The 17,831-nt window shown below is 52.3% G+C and overlaps 1 long non-coding RNA gene across 1 annotated transcript; it reads left to right on the forward strand.

Annotated features, from left to right (window-relative positions):
* The first annotated feature begins 7,875 nt into the window (after positions 1 to 7,875).
* Positions 7,876 to 13,657, forward strand: LOC140609705 (uncharacterized). The gene is made up of 2 exons (XR_012011456.1): positions 7,876 to 8,119; positions 13,169 to 13,657. It is a non-coding gene; the product is annotated as an uncharacterized lncRNA (long non-coding RNA).
* Positions 13,658 to 17,831: the final 4,174 nt, after the last annotated feature.

Genomic DNA, 17,831 nt, shown 5'->3' on the forward strand with positions numbered 1-17,831 from the left:
CTATCAACACTCTGCTTTTGATCAATGGCTCCCATCCGCTTCAAGCTTCAGTTCTGCAGTATGGCATTTAGGACTTTATGACCTGGCACCTGCCATCCTCTCATTCCATTGCTTGTCACCAGCCATGGATTAAGGAGGAGGCTTGTGATGGCAAAAGGCACAATGCCATGTCACATAGCCTTAAATGAAAAGAAACTCTATTGGCTTATGTGCCAGAAAAGCCTTGGGACTTCAGGCACAGCTAGATCAAGGAATACTGCCAGGAATCCATCTCTTATCACTTTTAGGCTACACTTTTCTGTGTTGGCTTCATTTTCAGGTAGGCTCTCCCTTTGTGGTGGCAAACGCAGCCCCTAACAGCTTCAAATTTGCATTTCACCAGCTTAGCTACCCCCATGGAAGGAGTCTTTGTCACCACAGCGCGCCAGCAAAGATCTCAGATCTGACATGCATTGACTGTAATTGGCTTTCCTTGAGCCGTTGGCCACCTCCCAACCAAACACTATAGCTAGGGAGACGCGGGTCTCTGGTTAGGACTGAGTCGCGTGCCCATATGTGGACCTTGGGGGCCGAGTCAGTCCCTCCAGAACCCTATAGACTGAGAATGAGAGAAAAGCAGACTTCAAAAGGAAAGCTGAAATAGATGGAAGAGAAATAGGCGCTGAGTGGGCAGGGATGATGAGGAATGACACATTGTCACCCTTCCTGACCAATACACCGCATGGCCTCCTTCCTCCTACCAATCTCTCTGCTGCAAATGTCCTTCCCCACAGCATGTCTCCTCCACGAAGCCCCCCTGACCTCAGACCTGGTGAGCCACCTCTTTGGGGTCCTCACAGCCCTGGGCTTTTCTCCATCTCTCCAGAACACGTTGACCCTGTGTGGCAGTGGCTAACTCCCCCTGGTCTGTCTGCCACCCTAGTGGCAAATCTGACAGTTACTAACACTGAGCACTGACCATGTGACAGGTACTACCCAGAGTGCTTCACGGGTTTTTAGTTTATTTAACCCATCACCATCCCTAAGAGGGATCCCTAGTTCAGGGCTGAAGACTAAGTCACAGTTCAAGGAAACCCAGGCTACCAGGGTAGACCTAAGTTCTCCACCTTGATGCTGCAGCCCTCTCTATAGACCACAGAGGAGCAGAAAGTGGGTTTGGCTCACCTCTGGGTCCCCAGCATGAGCTCTGAATGCCGCTCTCCCGTTGCAGAACACTTAAGACCACAAGGGTCTGGGGGCTCTGACTCTTTGAGCCATTGAGCAGAGTTTATAATATTCCCTCAGCTCAATTTCCTCATCTGCAAATTGGGATAACAGCAGTACCTACCTTGTAGGGTCGAAGCAATGACGAAAGGAGATAATGCATTAGCACTTAGCACAAAGCCTGGCATGTAGCAGAGCCTTCAAAATGTTAGCCTGGTGATGTCGAAGACAGTGTTACAAGCAATTTGATCCTCTGATATACTGGGGGAAAGGCGGGCTCCTCTTCCTTCCCCCCATATCATACACAGGCAGCGAAAGTGGTAGTCAAGGGGGCTCGAGCCTTTTCTAGTTCTGTTTAAAACCCTTGCCGCATTCTCCGGGAGCTGAGGTTTTGATACCTGGCTCTTCTCAGAAGACAGTGCCCCAAGAGCAGAAGCTGGGCCAGGCTGTGGTTGCCATGGAAACCATTGAATGTAAATTTCATTTTCCGCCTTGCCCAGCTAAAACTATCGATCCCATCCCGCAAGAGGGAGAGAAATTGGGAGCGGGTTCCTTCCCAAAGTGAAAACGGAAGGGAGTGTGAACAGGTGGAGAGAAACCTAGCTGGAGAAAAGACGGAGGCGGGGTTGGGCTGCGCTCGCCTGCAGCAGGGCAGCAGGGGCAGTGGAGGCTCCCTCTGCCCCCACTAACCCTTGCGTGTTGGTCTGGCATGAGACCCCAGCTCCCAAGACAGGCTCTAGACTACGGCTGTGTGATCTGGGGCAAATGGATGAACCTCTCTGAGCCTATTTCTTCATGTAAAAAGAAAAAAAAAAGTGGCTAAAAACTGCAACCCAGTAGACTTGCCTTGGGGACACCATCACCCCTGCATCCATCAGCGTCTTCTGACACGCTCTCTTCCTTTCTAGCCTGAAATCCCTCCCGTTGTTGTCACCAGTGACTTCGGCACCCCCAGGAGAAGAGTGTTTTCCCCAGAAGTTCTTATGGGAAAAAAGTCTGAGTTTGTCCCCAGAGGAAGGGAAGAAGACTCTAAGAAGAAGGGCCCGCCCGGGACAGGTAAGTGTTTGATGGAGCAATCGGGTGAAAATCTAGAACCAAGCGTGCTGCAGGGGAGAGGAACCATAGAAGGGTCAGGGTGGGGACACACTGCCCAGCCCGGACGACCCGGTGTGCACCCACAGCTGGTGCCCACAGCAGCAGCGCCCTGCCCCGCGGGGGTGCCGGTGCCTGCCTCTCCCGCTTCTCTTCGAGGCTCACTACCCAGGGCCCCCGGGCCGCCAGGGAGGGGGCCACCTTACCTAGTCCTGGGGCTGTCGATCCCGCTCCCTGGGGGAGATCCAGGGCAGCCCCCGCCCCCCACCCCGCTCGCCAAGGGTGCCCTGTCACACGCAGTCCTGGCGGCTGCACCCGCAGAAACACTAATTGGGAAGTGAGACAAGCAGAGCGCCTTTAATGAGCTACCTTGTTGTAACTCTAACTGGTTGGCGTTATTTACAGAGATTCTGCTAATGAGGTGCCTGTCAGAGGGGGAGCCCACGATGGGGGCAGGGCGGGGAAGGCGGCCCAGCTGGAGGGAAGAGGGTAGACTCCGAGGAAGGGGGAAGGAAGCTCACCTCGGCTGGGCTCCTGGGCCAGAGCCCCTTTAGCCACGTGATCTCACCCAGCGCCAGCCCCCCAGGAGGCCAGGTGAGGTGCGCAGGGAAAGAACCTACGGAAGCCACACGGGGCGCAGTCCAGGCTGCCCCTCAACCAACGCCCCTCGGGCACCTGCCGCAGGCAGAAGGCAGGTCGGCCCAGGGCCCAGGAATCGAGATGCAGAGGAGCACAGGTCTGTGGGAAAGCACCTTCTGGGAAGGAGGCCGCGCCCACCTGGCACTCACCTGGAGTCCAGATCCGCTCTGGAGGGTGTTCCCCACCTGCCATCTCCCCTTTTCTCCAGAGTTCACACGCCTTGAACTCCTTGATCGCCAAGGCGATCCCCTTGGGCCCGGGGTCTCCCCACCACCCCTCAGGCCAGGTAGCCCTGGGCTGTGAGTCTCCCTCCAGCAAGAGAGGAGTTTGCGCCTCCCCCGCTGCCCTCACAGTCTGTCTACCTTAGACGGGAGCGGCTTTGGCTGCAGTTGAAGGGAGTCGGCGCTGGGACTCAACCTGGATCCTGAAGATCCAGTCTGGGGTTTAGAGTACCTCGCTGTGGCTGAAATAAGGAGAAAAAAGGACTCTGACCATTGGAGTCTTAGTTTTTAAGCCTGTGAAATGGGATTAATAAAATCTGCCTTTCTGGAACATCGTGGGATCCTGAAGGGAGTCATGAAATCGCTTCAAAAACACTAAGGTGCCCAAGCCCAGTGTCATTATCGTTTTTTCTTAGCAGTGGGTATCTGGGTGCTGATGCTGAAACTAAGCTCTCCACCCTGATAGGGACACTTGGCTGGCTTATCGTCTTATCCCACTGGGCCCCGAGATCCCTCTTGCCTTCTCTGTTCTCACTGTCACAGCCCTCTTCTCTCCTACTACCTGTCAAGATTGGCATCTCTTTAATTATAATGTCTGTGCGTGTCTTTAGGAGCCATGTAATTCCTCCTGACAGCCACCTATTTAAAATGAAAGTCAAACACTCAGAATTTTGTTTAAGAGTTGAGTCTTGGGGAGAAAATGCATTAATTGCTAAATGTTGCTAATTTCATTCTGATGTGGTAACAAAAAGAATGAATATATATGTGTGTGTGTGTATATATATATATATTCTCTCTGTATACACACACACACACACACACAAGAGGACCAGTGAAACCAGTACAAGGGAAAGGATGGGGTCAGAATGTCAGAGCCAGAGGTTCATCTCAGAGCTGGTCAGCCAAACCCCTTCTTCATTTCACAGATGAGGACACTGAGGCCCAGAGACATTAAGTGACTCCGTGAAGGCTGCCCAAGCCTAGGCGGCAGATCCAAGGCCAACTGAAGCCTGCAGGCTCCAGTGTCCTCCGTGCAGCAGCTGGTTGATCCCGGGGAAACAAAAGCCGTGCATTCCTTCTGCGTATCAGCACTCAGGCCATCTGGGGTGTTGCCCGCCCTGCAGGGCTGCTGTGTTTGCAAGTGCTGCCTGCCAGGGGTCCTTGTGCTGCACAAGGGGCCTGCAGAGACTCTCCTCTGAGGCTGGAGATTTGTGCCTCGCTAGCCGGGATAGTGGGCACAGACCCACTGAGCAGCCATCTGCGGAAACTGAGTGGTGAGACACAGGTGCCAAGGGCCTTCGCCGGCAACCAAGACTGCCTTCCACAGGCCAGAGCTTGGGAAAGTGCCCAGTGGGCAAGCAGGGCAGCTTGCATGGGCTCCAGCCCTGGCCCAGCGTGCCTCCGCAGCCTCTTGATGAAGAAGGGCTGCGAGGGAATCCATGCGCCAACGTGTGGGCACCACTATAAAGTGGATGGAGCATGATTTCTGAACTCAGAGAGCCATCAGCTCAGATTCCTTCTTTGCTGGGCAAACTCAGTGAGCTGTTTCAACCTCTCTTGTGTTTTAGACCCTGCATCTGGCCAGTGTAACTCACAGTGTTGATCGTGCAGAGTTGGTTTGGGGGACTGCCGAGTGAATGTGTGCCATGTGCCAGCCCAGGGCTTCTCTCTACACCAAAAAGGCAGCAGAGGCTTAGACCAGCAAGCACAAAACAGGGACCCAAGGGCCTTGTTCAGCCACATACAGATCTGCACGAGCAGTTATAAAGATGTAATTTGAAGGCACCCTGGACAGGGTCTGAGCTCCCCCATGTGTCCCACACCCACTGTTCCATGTAAGCTCACAGCCAGCCACTTCATTTTTGTGCATCTCCTGACTTTGCAGCCCTGGAGGGAATCTTTCCTGCTTGCTTAAAAAGATGAAAGTCTTGCCCACATCCTTTCCCACTCCCAGGTAAAACCCCATGTGTTCTCCATCCCAACTCTGATAACACGGCCAGACCACATCCAGGTTCCCATTCACCTGGGAGCACCCAGAGGGCAGGTGCCATGTCATATCCCTACATGAGCAGAGGTCAGCTCTGGATAGATACAATCATTCAACAAATGGGGGTTTGTGTCTAGGCTCTAGGGACATAGTTGTGAACAATTTTGACAAGGGCCAAGTCTTTTCAGAGCTGATATTCTCGTGGGAGAGACAAACAATTAACACTGAAGTCAACAGTATACTTAAGATGAAGAAGGGAAAAGAAGGGAATGTGCTAGACCAGCAGGGGAGTGAGTGAGTAAGAATGAGAATTTCGGTTCAACCACACATGAGCCTTTCATAGTCTCAAATAGGAAGAACAATGAACAAGATTCAGTGAGGCACTGAATCCTCAAGCTTCATGGTTCAACTGACTCTTTTAACCAGAATCTGGCCCCTTGTGCTCAGCCCCACTGCTACCTCCCTGGACCAAGCCCTCATCTTCTCTTGCCTGCATTACTGCTAACAGCCTCATGGCTGCTATCCCCGGTGCTGCCATTGACCCCTCTATAACCAACTGCCAACACAGTACCCACAAGGATCCTTTTAAAATGTAAATCAGACAAAACATGAGAGACACCTAACTCTGGGAAACGAACAAGGAGTAGTGGAAAGGGAGGTGGGCAGGGGGTTGGGGTGACTGGATGACAGGCACTGAGGGGGGCACTTGGCGGGATGAGCACTGGGTGTTATGCTATATGTTGGCAAATTGACGTCCAATAAAAAAATTTTTTTTTATTAAAAAAATAAAGTAAAAAGTAAGTCAGAGCACCTTTCCTCTACACAACACCCGATTGGCCCTGGTGCCATTCTGAACAAAAGCCAAGGTCTTCCTATGTCTTACTTAGAAGGCCCCATGTGACCTGGCCCCAGTGGCCTCCTTGCTGTTTCTGGAAATGCCAGGAATGCTTCTGCCTCAGGATCTCTGCATGTGCTGTGCCCATCCTCATCCCTGTGGAGCCCACACAACAGCAAAAGCAGCAGCAATAATCCTAGCTCAAGCAGACAGGGCCGAGCCTGACAGCTCAGGTTCAAATCCACGTCTGCCATGTCCCAGTTGGCAGCCTTGGGGAGGGCGCCTGACCTCTCTGTGCTCAGTCTCCCCATCTGTAAAATCAGTGTACTGCTTCTCCTCATTTCTAAGGATGGTCAGGAGATAAAATAAGCTCTCGCCTGCCTGGCTAGTGCCTGGTTGTAATAAGCAACCAAATGCTAGAAGACATAAGTAAGGGAAGGAAGAAGAGGAATCACCACTGGTTACGGTTATGTCCTGTGTGCTGAGTGCACATTCTGATCTATATAAGAGCCCAGGAAAGAAATGCTATTATTGCTCCCATTTTCCAGATAAGGCAACAGAGGTACAGGGCTGTATCTGGGGTCTTCTCAGTCCTCTGCCTAGAAGGGCGGGGATACACCAGTGCTTCAGAGGAAGAAAGATCATCTAAAAGCAGTTACCCTTTCAATGTATCTACCGCCAAGTTTCTGCCAGACAGGTTAGCTGCAGGACCTCAGACCCTCAAGGCAATCATCTGGTCATTCGTAGAGAGGCCATCAAGGCCTCAGAGACTTGCCTGAGATCACCCAGCTAGGCAGTGGCAGATCTGGCTGGCTCCGGATCCTGTGGTCTTTCTGGAATAGTGTCCCAGCTACAGAGCTGTAAGGTATGCTTGGTTCCCCCTTCCAGGGAGAATACGTCCAGAGGGGAGCACTGAGTCGACAGCCTCCAGGCTCTTTGCCTTCAGAACCCACCAAGGCCATAGGATGACACTACACTCTTCATGAGCCAGAAACTGAGTGTGGCAGTGGTACCAGGACCTGGTCCTTCTGCTCCACACAGGGCACCGCTGGGCTGGCAAGACTTTCCCAGAGCTGAGTACCCACACTTGCCCCTTCTCTCCTCAATTCTTCACAGGCAAAAAAAAAAAAAAAAAAATCCCTTGCAATTCTCATCCCATCATTTTGGCAGCTGCTTTTCGGGGACCCTAGCTGACACCATGCATCATCTTTCACCCCAATTGCAAGGAAGACTTCTCAGGCATGGAATCACGCATGGCACAGCAGATGCAGGCAGCTATGTGGGGCTTCTATGATCCCTGGAGTGGAGGGCTCCCCTGAGGGCTGGAGTCTGGAGCCCTCTCTGGCCATTAGCACAGCAGTCTTGCCCCCTCCCCAGTGGAGAGCCACCAGGCTGAGTCAGACAAAGCTGGTGTCCTTGTACCGGCTCCTTAGGTTGCCTGGGCCTCAGTCTTCCTCATCTGTGAAACAGGCATGCTGATACCTACGCCACCACATTGTCTTGAGAACTGCAGAAAAGCACCTGATTTTAAAAGGTGGTAACCAGGAGGGTGGGACTTTAGGTGCATTTCATTAGAAGCTAGATGGTCAGAGTTGGAAAAAGTCATAGAGCCCTATTCTTTTATTATTCAGGTGGAGAATGGGGGACAGAGATGGTGAAGAATCCTCGGCAGGAAGGGCCCTCGAGGTGCTGGCAGGGGTATACTCGCGTCCCTTGGCCTCACCCCAGAGTCTGAGGGGCTTCCATTCCCACGCGGCGCCGCGGGCACTCCAAAATGTGTGTGTGTTAGAATTAAGTCAAAGGGCGCACCAGGTGTGCCCGGCTCCCTGCCTCTCATCCAGTCCCTGGGCAACTCTGGGGACTTGGCTGGGGAAGAGGGAAATCCAGGTAAGCCTGGATGCTTTCATGAAGACTGTGGACAGCGGGAGGGTTGCTCAGAGGCTGTTTCCAGGAGATGCCAGCCAGAGTCATTGGGAGCAGGAGGCTGAGGCTGTGCCCACCTCCACTGGGAAGGAGGGCTCTGGCCACCTCTCTAGAAGATAGAACAAGCAGAGACATGACGCTAGGAACAGCTCCCGCGACCTCTGGGCCACGAGGACACGGGACCCCGCTTGAGTCAAAGGCGCAGACAACAGACATGAGGTAGGCAGAGCCACTTGGAGCCCCAGGGTGGAGAGTATGAGGTGCAAAACCGATGGAGTGGGAGAGACCGAGAGCCCCCGAGAAATGGGGGCGGGGACCTAAAGGACCGGCAGGGAGAGGAGAGGGGAACCGGGTCTGCGGTCTGTGCGGGCCGGGCTGGGGCGGCCCTGCCGAGCCCCCGCCTGCCCGCCGCTCCCCAGCCTTTGTCCTGGGGCTGGAGCGCGTTCCCGCGGGCCGGGAGCGCCCCCTGCCGTCCCCCGAGGGCCCGACGCAGGAGCGCGCTCAAGGCCCGAACCCTGGGCCCCGCCACACCTGCGTGCGCTCGCTGTGCACGGGGAAACTGAGGCCCAGACAGAGGACAGGAGGGGACCTCAGCCAGCCGACGCTGCGCCACTACCGAAAATGGAAGCCTCTGGTGTGGGGCTTCTTGTGCTGATGCTGCCGCCCGCGCAGGGCACAGCCCGTGGCCCTGCCCCCACCACCCACACCCAGCTCTCCTTTGTGGGACTCAGATGGCCACGCGGACAGCAAGCACCACGGTGGGTCAGCCGAGCTGCCAGGGACTGCCACGCCGTGTGCCCTGGCGAGGGGACACTGCTCCCAGCCACCGAGCCCCTCCCGGAAGAGCTCACACCTAGTTTTGCCCAGTTTTCAGATTTTTCCCCCAAAAAAGCTGGAAAATTTGGATTTTGATGGGAATGTACACAATTCAATAGCTTTTCAAAACAGGGTAAGGAAGAAAAAATGTGTTTGACCGGCAAGCCACCCACTGGCACTCCCCTCCCCGCTAGAGTGTCCTAAAGTGCTCTTTCTCAGATCTGAGCCACCCCTCCGACCAGGTCTTCTGTGGGTGCATCCTTAAGAGTTTTCTTCACTTAAATACGGTTATTGAAAAAGGAAACCCTGTATGTGTATTACAATTAGAAACCCAGTATCCTGCCTGCTGTAACTGCCTGGTAACCTTAGAAGTGAAATAGGACCATTAGAGCTAAAAGTTTGGTCCTGTTCCATTTCATATTACCACATTTGGTGGACAACTTCACCTGCAAACTGCTGATGTGTCACCTCTGACCTCAGGATGGGTGGGAATGGACTCAAAACAGGGCTCTTTCTAGGACCCTAGTGGTGGCCTCCAGGACTCTGGGAACCTAGAGAGGCTACTTTACCTGTTTCACTGTCACTGTCCATTCTCAGAGCCACGAAAATGGAAGCCTGGCGCGGGGGGTGGGGGGTGGGGGGTGGGGGACAGTGCCTGCCCTCAGAAATAAAGTACAGAAGGCAGCAGAGCTAGCCTGAGAGGAAGTGGGGAGACTGCACAGAGACAGTGCTTCACACTTGGATCCAACTAGAACCTTCCTGGTGACTCCGACCATGGAGGCTGATGATTGTATTCCTTCCTTGCTGCTGCTTGTAATGATCAGCTGTGAAGCTCCCATCTCTGGGAAACGCCAGCCAGGGAGTAGCAGGAAGCAGAGGGGAGCAGGGAGCTAGGGCCCATCCTGACAGTGCTGCAGGAGGACAAGTAAATGGCTGGTGTGTGGACCAGGAGGGAGGAGGTAGATTGGGACATTCAGGGGAGAGGGGAGGGAAGGTCTAGGGTGCTGTGCCTCGAAGGCAGCTCTCCACAAGTTTCAGGTCCCTAGCCAGCAAAGTGGCTTCTTTACACTTGTCATTCCCCTGCTTCAAACCTTCCAGGAGCGCCCGCACCCTAGGACTAAGCCCAAACTGCCTGCTTAGGAGGCCCCACAGTGACTGTCCACTCTCTGGCCCCCTGACTTTTGTGCTCCCCACCCCCACCCCAACCCCGCTGGTCTGCTCTCATGGAGAACAGGCTACAGATGGATCTTGAGAAGATGAGTAGGAGTTAGCCGTGTGAATCAGACTGGGCGAAGGGAACAGGCTGCACCAAGGCGTGGAGGTGTGAAACAGCATGTCGTGTTCCGGAACTCAGTGATGCCCGAGGATCGGGGTGGAAACCGGGAGGTGGACTGCCGGTGGGTGAGAAGGGAAAAGCGGCCAGTGGCACCCTGGTCAGTACAGCCATAGAATATTAGGCAACCTATGAAAAAATTTAATTAACTCTCCACCAATAGACTTAAAGGGATTTCTATACAGTATTGTTGAATAAGAAAAGCAATTTGAAGATAAGTATGTATAATATGATCCCATTTTTATAAAACAATGGCCAAAATGCTCTGTGAGCACATACATAGAGCTCTATATGTCTGTATAGGATTTTATTAACACAAAAGAAAAATACAGAAGGCTACCTACTGGGTTGTTGACATGGGCTTTCTTCTGGAAAACCTATTGTGGGGGAAGGAGAATCAAGAAAAAAAAAAGGATATAAAAAATCCAGACTGCCTTTCAAAAGATGTATGACCATAATTATGATACATGTCCCCATCATCCACCCGTCACCAAAACTGGACATGTGGGGATGGTCTCAGCCCATCCCCGCTTCTCACCCCACATGTCTGCTCCTGTCTGGATGAGAGGGACACCTCCCCAACCACCCCCCACCCAACCCCTTGAAACACACACACTATATTTATTTTTAGGGTCTCCCACCCAGCCCATTCTCCACACAGCCAACCCTTTGATGATGGTCCCAACTGCACTGAGAGTGAAACCTAGCCCCCAGCATGGCTTCCAACCTCCTACTCCGCTGGCTTTGCCACCTCTGCAAACCCAGACCTCACTGCTCCCCCACCCACTGCCAAGTAGCGCATGCTCCCAGCCACTGTATTTCCCTCAACTTAACCTTTACACCAGTCAGCACAAACTTCATTGCTATTTGCTATATCCCAGCCATAGTTCTGAGCACTCAGCATTTATTAAAAGCATTTAATCCTCACAACAACCCTATAAAAGGGTATATTTTTTTGTATTATATTTTGTAGGATGGAAAACTAAAACACAGAAAGGTAAGTAATTTGCCTAAGGTTGCACAACTAGTTAGTGGTGGAAATGGTCCTCGAGCCCAAGCTCTGGAACCACTGCACCCTTTCTTATGCCTTTGAATATGTCATTCCTTCTGTGTGGAACCCTCTTTAGTTTCTGCCCTCACTTGGCTAAAAACTGGTCACCACTAGAGCTCAATTGAGATATTACTTCCCCCAAGAAGCCTTCTCTGACCCCCCAAATCTGGGCTAGACATTCTTTTGACATTCTCCCCCATAACCCAGTCATTCCTCAATCATAGCACATCTCATGCTGTTCTCGGATTGCTGAACATCCTTACCAGCCTAGGAGTTCCTAGGAGTCAGTGGCCACCGTTTACTCCTTTGAGGATAGGTCCCAAGTACCTAGCACAAACAAAGCTCATGTTAGGAACCCAATGTGTGCTGTATTTTAAAAAGTGACTATTAGTACTTCAGATAGGCTAGAATTTGCTTGCTTCGTGTTTGGGGGCGGGGAGGGGGGGCAGGAAGGGAAGGGTTGGGGAAGTCCCTTTCAGCACCAAGGAGAGCTCCTGGCCAGCCTCCCGCTGCTGCTTGGACAAAGGTCCCTGGGTTTGCTTCTTTGTTCTCTGAGGGCTCTGGGCTCTGACCTGGCCAGGACTCTCCAGGCAGAAACATTAGTTCATTTGCCTGAGTGGGGAACACCTCAGGGCAGAAGGGGGAGAGGAAGAATCTGAGGGCTAGAATTAGCCAGCCCCTTGGGCAGAGCTGCATCCCCACCCCAGGGTCCTACCATCAATCACACTGCACCTCACTTTTTAGCCAGCACAAAGTTTAAAAAAGTAGTTAGAGAGCCTGTTGGAAGCAGCGCCAAATCTATGTGTTTTCTGGAAGTATTGAACTAGAAAGAAATGAAAACATCAAAATACTCTTTGTACCAAGCTCGAATTGAGCCCTGCCTCATTCGGTCCATGTCTCGGGCCTGACTAGAATGATGAAGCGATGGAGGGGAGAGTGGGTTGAAAAGGAACAAGGCTCAGCGGGGGACCTCCGACTGCCATTCGCAGACCGCAGGGCGGCAAGCTCAGAAGGAGTCCCTGCTCCGGGGAGAGCAGAGGAACAAGATTGACAGGTGAGGAGATAGAGGGGGAGGGGGCCGCTCCTGGAAGAGGCTGAGACACAAAGCAATGCTGGCAGACTGGGGAGAGCCTGGCAGAGGAGTAGAGAGACAAGCCAGAGCCATCAGTGCTCCAAGAAAGATGTGCAAGAGCTCCCCAGGCAGCCATAGGGCCCCAAGGCAGAAAGGACAGGGTGTGTGTAGCAAGAGATGTGAATAGTGTATTGGCAGGAATCAGAGGACACCACCAGTTAGAAACACAGCCAGACAAAATCTCTGAGGTTTTCGAGTGTCACTTACAGTATGGTTGGAGGATCCCCAGCCTTGGAAAAGAACCTGGTCTTAGATGACCGATAGGCCTTTGTTACTCCGTGTTCAAAAGCACATTTTGGGACCAAATCCTGTAGCTAGAGTTGCTCAGTTGTACATGAGGCTACCACAAGGCTGAGGCCCCCACCACCAGACATCCATTGTGTGTGTGGGGAGGTGTGGGGGATGGGGGGTGGCCGTGATGCCTGTGGCCAAAAGAATGAAGAGAAACCAGGTTCTTATTGTCCGTTCCACAGCCAGGCTTTGTCAGCCCTGGTCCTGTGGAGCTGGAGGCAGCCACTCCTCCAGGGCCAAGGATTTGGGAAATGGGGGTGCCCCAGCTGGTCTCAGCTAAAACCTGCAGAAGTGCTGCATCCAGGAGGAGAGGAAATGAGTCATATCTCAAAGGCCATGGAGAGAGGAGATGCCTGGCTCATTTTGTTTTTACACAGCATTGGCTGAGCAGTTTCTCTGTGTGCCCATTACACACGTCAGCAGCCTGAATGCTCTCGGCAGCCTGAACGCTCTCAACAGCCATCAGAGGTGAGCATGGCTGTTTTATAGTTTTTTTGCCCCAGAGTTCAGAGAGGCAAAGCCAGTTGCCCAAGGCCACCAGCAAATTACCTCGGGAGCTGGGACTCTTACATGAGTGAGCCAGATACAAAGGGAGCAGAGGGCTCTCCACCCACATTCCAGACTCTCCTTTGTCCCCTTCTCCAGCTCCTTGCCTTTGAGGACTGGTTTCCTGCTTGACCGTGAGAGCTGCCACCACTGTGAATCAGGCGCACCTACGTTCTTTCTCCGTGGGACTGGCTTCTGGGTATTTGGCCATACGATCTGCTGGGAAAGGGGAGGATCCAGTCCCTCCTGGTCCGAATGAGCCAGACACCAACATGGAGAAAGTGACAGGCCGGCTCCAGGCATAATCCCCACCTGCAGCATTTCCAGCCCCAAATCCTCTTCTTGCCTCAGTTATCACCTCACTCGGTACCACCCCTCCTGGCCCTGACTGATGACCTGCTCTGGACCCACTTTTCTGCCAAATGCTCTGCCTCTGCTGAGCATTTCAGGGATCCAGCCTCTGGCACCACACATCATCATCTTAGAAGCAAATGCTTCCTTGGACCCACTCTGTGCTAGATGTTCTTGCAAGACTATTTGTCTCATGTTATGTCTCATGCCTATTTGTTCATTTAATCCTGAAACTACCCTGTGTCTATTTGTTCATTTAATCCTGACCGCTACCCCACATTACAGGTGAGGAAACTGAGGCGGGAAGCAGGCACCATACTTGTGGGTGGCTAGACCCAGGTAGCATGCCCCCAAGCTCTGTGCTCTTAATACCCTGCTGTCTTTCGGTGACAGGTGAGCGTGTGATTCTGGATGTTCAAGGTAGCCATCCACCTGGATGGCTGGGGGCTGTGCACTGGGGTCCCCCTCTCCTGCATGAAGCCTGCTCTTGTGCAACTGGGAGGCAAGGTGCAGGCAGGCTCGGCGGAGGACCGGAGGACCACTCGCTCTGGCACCGGCCCCGCCGCGGCAGCAGGCGGGCTTACACAATGAAAGCTAATTCCTCGATTGTAATGACTGGGAGAACTGCTGGCTTCTGACTCCTCGCATAATTACCATGAGACCTCCGTAGAGTAATTCACCAGATAATTACATGGTAGCGGGTGGGGGGTGGGATTCTTCTCTGGAAGGTAAAAAGGTAGCATTTAATTTCGAGGGGGATGCCTAATCCTATAATTACTCGGTAAAGTCCCGTATTCCCGCCAACTCGATTCCCTAGGGCCAGCCTGACCTGCAGAACCAAATCAAGCAGGAGCTCTTCCCAAGATGGAAATTTGAGGAGGGGGCAGGGGGTGGATGGGGTCTCCCAGAGCTTCTTTACATGTGAATTCTCCTTGGAGCCTCAAAGTACAACAGGAGAAATAGGCAGGGCAGGAAACAGGAAGTATTTTAATATGCTGAAGATGAAACAGCCACACAGGGAGAAATCCGTACCCCCAGGCAAATCAGCCGTTCAGTGTGGCCATCCAGGCTGGGGTCCAAACTCAGGGCATCCCAACCTCTCTGAGACCAACATCTTTATCAGTCTAAGGGGGCTGAGCCACCCTGCATCGTGCATTGTCACCACCAGTAGTGCCTAACAAATACTCCGAAACAGGCTTTAAAAAAGCAACCATTTATTGCTCATGCCTTGGCAGGGAGCTAGTAGCTCGGCTTAAGCTGTGACTCACTCACATGCCTGGTGACACGGCTGTCAGCTGGGGCAACAGGTGACTGGGCCACATGGGTCTCATCCTCCAGCAGGTGAGCCTGGGCTTGGTCACAGGCAGCTGAGCGGTTTCAAGAGCCGCAGTGGAAGTGCACAGGGCCTCTTGAGACCCAGGCTGCGAACTAGAACACAATCATTTCTGCCACATTCTATCAGCCAAAGCAGGTCCCGGGCCAGCCGAGAGTCGGGGGCGGAGGAGCGGACTGCACCCCTTGATGGGAGGGCCTGCATCACATGTAAAGGGAGGGACAGGAGCTTGGGCCCACTTCCGTAGGCACTCCACCACGGCCTGCCTCATAGGGTTATTGCAAGATTTATGAGATGCCACTCATAGGGTTCCTTGCACACGTTCCTTGCACACGTAAGTGTTCAATACAGCGAAGGTCTGCTTATTATTGTGAATAATAATAAAAGGAGGCTAGTGATAGAGATGGGCATGGACTCCTGGCACCTAATATCCAAGCCGTTGGGCTTTCCTTGCACAGAGACAGTGTGCAGTAGAAACACTGTCTGTGCACATTTGCAGACAGGATGCAAGTCCCTGTCCTACCTGCCTCTTGCTGTATGACCTGGCACACTCACTCCCCACCCAATGCATGTTGTCTGCAGCACTAGGTGGGGAAGACCCCACTCCATAGAAGCAGTGTGAGGAAAAAAAAAAAAAAAAAAAAAAAAAGAAGCAGTGTGAGGATCAGAGTGACACTGCACGCCAGGACAAAGCTGCCCCCCACCCGTCCCCCCTACCTACATCTCAGTCTTTTCTTTAAAAAAAAAAAAAAAAAAAAGATTTATTTATTTGAGACAGAGAAAGCATCCATGGCAGCAGTGGGAGGGGCAGAGGGAGAGAGAGACTCCCATGCAGACCCTCTGCTGAGCATGGAGCCGGACTCGGGCTGCTCTCACAACCCCGAGATCATGACCTGAGCTGAAATCAAGAGTTGGATGCTTAACCGAATGAGCCACCCAGGTGCCCCTCTGTCTTTTCAAATCCAAGCCCCGCTGCCCAAAGGGTTTTGTATAGCTGTATTTCCTGTTGCTTCCATTACAAGAAAAGTCACTGATTTCCTTTCTTTTTCCAAATATTACACTAAAAAAACCCCAAATATTACACTATTCACAACACAGAAATGCTTTTTTTGAACTAGATATTTCCTCACAGAGATACTGGTGCATTCCCTGCTCTACCAGGCCATGCTGGCCCACCCCCACCCCCCCATCCCCCCGCTGGACCATAACCTCACACCCTGTGGTCCTGACAATTTCTTTCTATAAATTCAGTTGTCATTATACAAGTAATTACACTCTCCTTTTGAACACTGCAGAGAAGGTAAGTCCTGCATGCCCACCACCCCCTATTGCAAGTGCCCTCCCCAGATGTCATCTTTACCTCCCCCAAACCACCACAAACACAGGCATATTTCACATCCTTCCAGACCTCTTCTTAATTAACGTATACATTAGCTTCATCAGTTCCTATGAATTTACATGTAATATATATATGTTCTCACAAAAGTGGGGCATGTAGTTGGAAGTATATATTAATTTGCAACATTCTTTTTTCACCCAAACTCTAAATACCTATCTCTATGGATGATATAGATCTGGTTCATTCTGTTTAAATGTTGTATTCTTTTTTTGCATTAAGAATTTATTTATTTATTCATGAGAGACACAGAAAGGGAGGCAGAGACACAGGCAGAAGGAGAAGCAGGCCCCCTGGGGGGAGTCTGATGTGGGACTTGATCCCGGGACCCCGGGATCACGCCCTGAGCCAAAGGCAGACATTCAACCACTGAGTCACCCAGGCGCCTCTGTTGTATAATATTCTGTAGTATGAATGGACCACACTTTATCCATCCATTCCCTAGTTGATAATAAAATACTTACCACAGCACTCCTCTAAACAAGTGTTTGGAACAGGTTTTACATCATTTAATCCCTCACGTGAACCAACCATGAGGTAGGTACCACTGTTATTTTTGTTTTGCAGCTTTGAAGGAATCATGCCACAGAGAGGGTAGATGACCTAGGTAAGGTCACACAGCACATAAGGACTGGAACCTATGTAGTCTTGCTCCAAAATTCCTGCTCTCAACCACAATGCTATGCTGCTTCTCATGGATTCTGGGTTGTCCTGGGTTTTGTTGGCTTAGGTTTTTTGCCTTTGCAAAAGTAGCCCTGCCATTTTAATTCACTCCAAGCTCTTTTCTTAGAATCAGGAATTTCCCTTTGTTGACCATATCTTTGAACTTGAGGCCAACTTGCCATTGGAAGACCCTGCCTGCAATTTGGCCCCAACCAACGGCTCAGCCTCAAAGTGCCCTTTCCCACATACCTGGGGGCCTTCCATGGATCACCCCAGGGTGTCTTCAGGGATGCTGCAGATAGTCAGAAGCCTCGGCTCTCTGCTCTGACCTGTCCCCAGGGTGGACTGTGGGCCTCTCCTCTCACCTTACCCTGTGCACCTACCAGAATGCAGGGTCATCCCTGAGGCGTGTGGAGGACCAGCTCTTGAGAGTGGACTTCACTGGTGGAGGGCGAGTAGCTCTGGCCCAAATTCGGGGCTCAGCCCGGGGCTCAGCCAGGGCAGCGTTGAGTAACCCTTTCCCAACACTGGCATCCCTGAGACTAGAAACACTGAAGTGACCTTTGGGTCACTAAAGGGCCAAAAGTGTGTACCAAGGCAGGATGGAAGAAGGTAAGGAGGCACATTCTGGAAATTCTAAGTGCCTCAGTACTAGGTACATAAGGCAGGGAGAAAGAGGAGCCTGGGAGGGGTGGAGGGGCAGAGGCTAAATCAGGGAGACCTGAATGCCAGGCCCAATTCTGCAAGCCCCTCGAAATGATGGAGCAAGGAGGTTGGACCGGCAAGAAGGGGGTCGCAGGAAAGGACATGGTCTGAGGTGGAGAGGAGCAGAACTGAGTGGGTGCCGAAGAGTTTGCCAGATGCGAGACAGGGAACAAGGCAAAAGCCCGCAGGTCAGCAGGAGACGAGGCATGGGGTCTGAGAGCCATATGTAGCAAACAGCACAGGCTCCGTCCTGCATTGGCTAGGAGCCGCGGAGGTGTGCGAGCAGGGATAGGAGCTGCGGGCACTGGGATCAG

The sequence above is a fragment of the Canis lupus genome, chromosome 19, assembly GCF_048164855.1.
Source record: "Canis lupus baileyi chromosome 19, mCanLup2.hap1, whole genome shotgun sequence".
Lineage (NCBI taxonomy): Eukaryota > Metazoa > Chordata > Mammalia > Carnivora > Canidae > Canis > Canis lupus.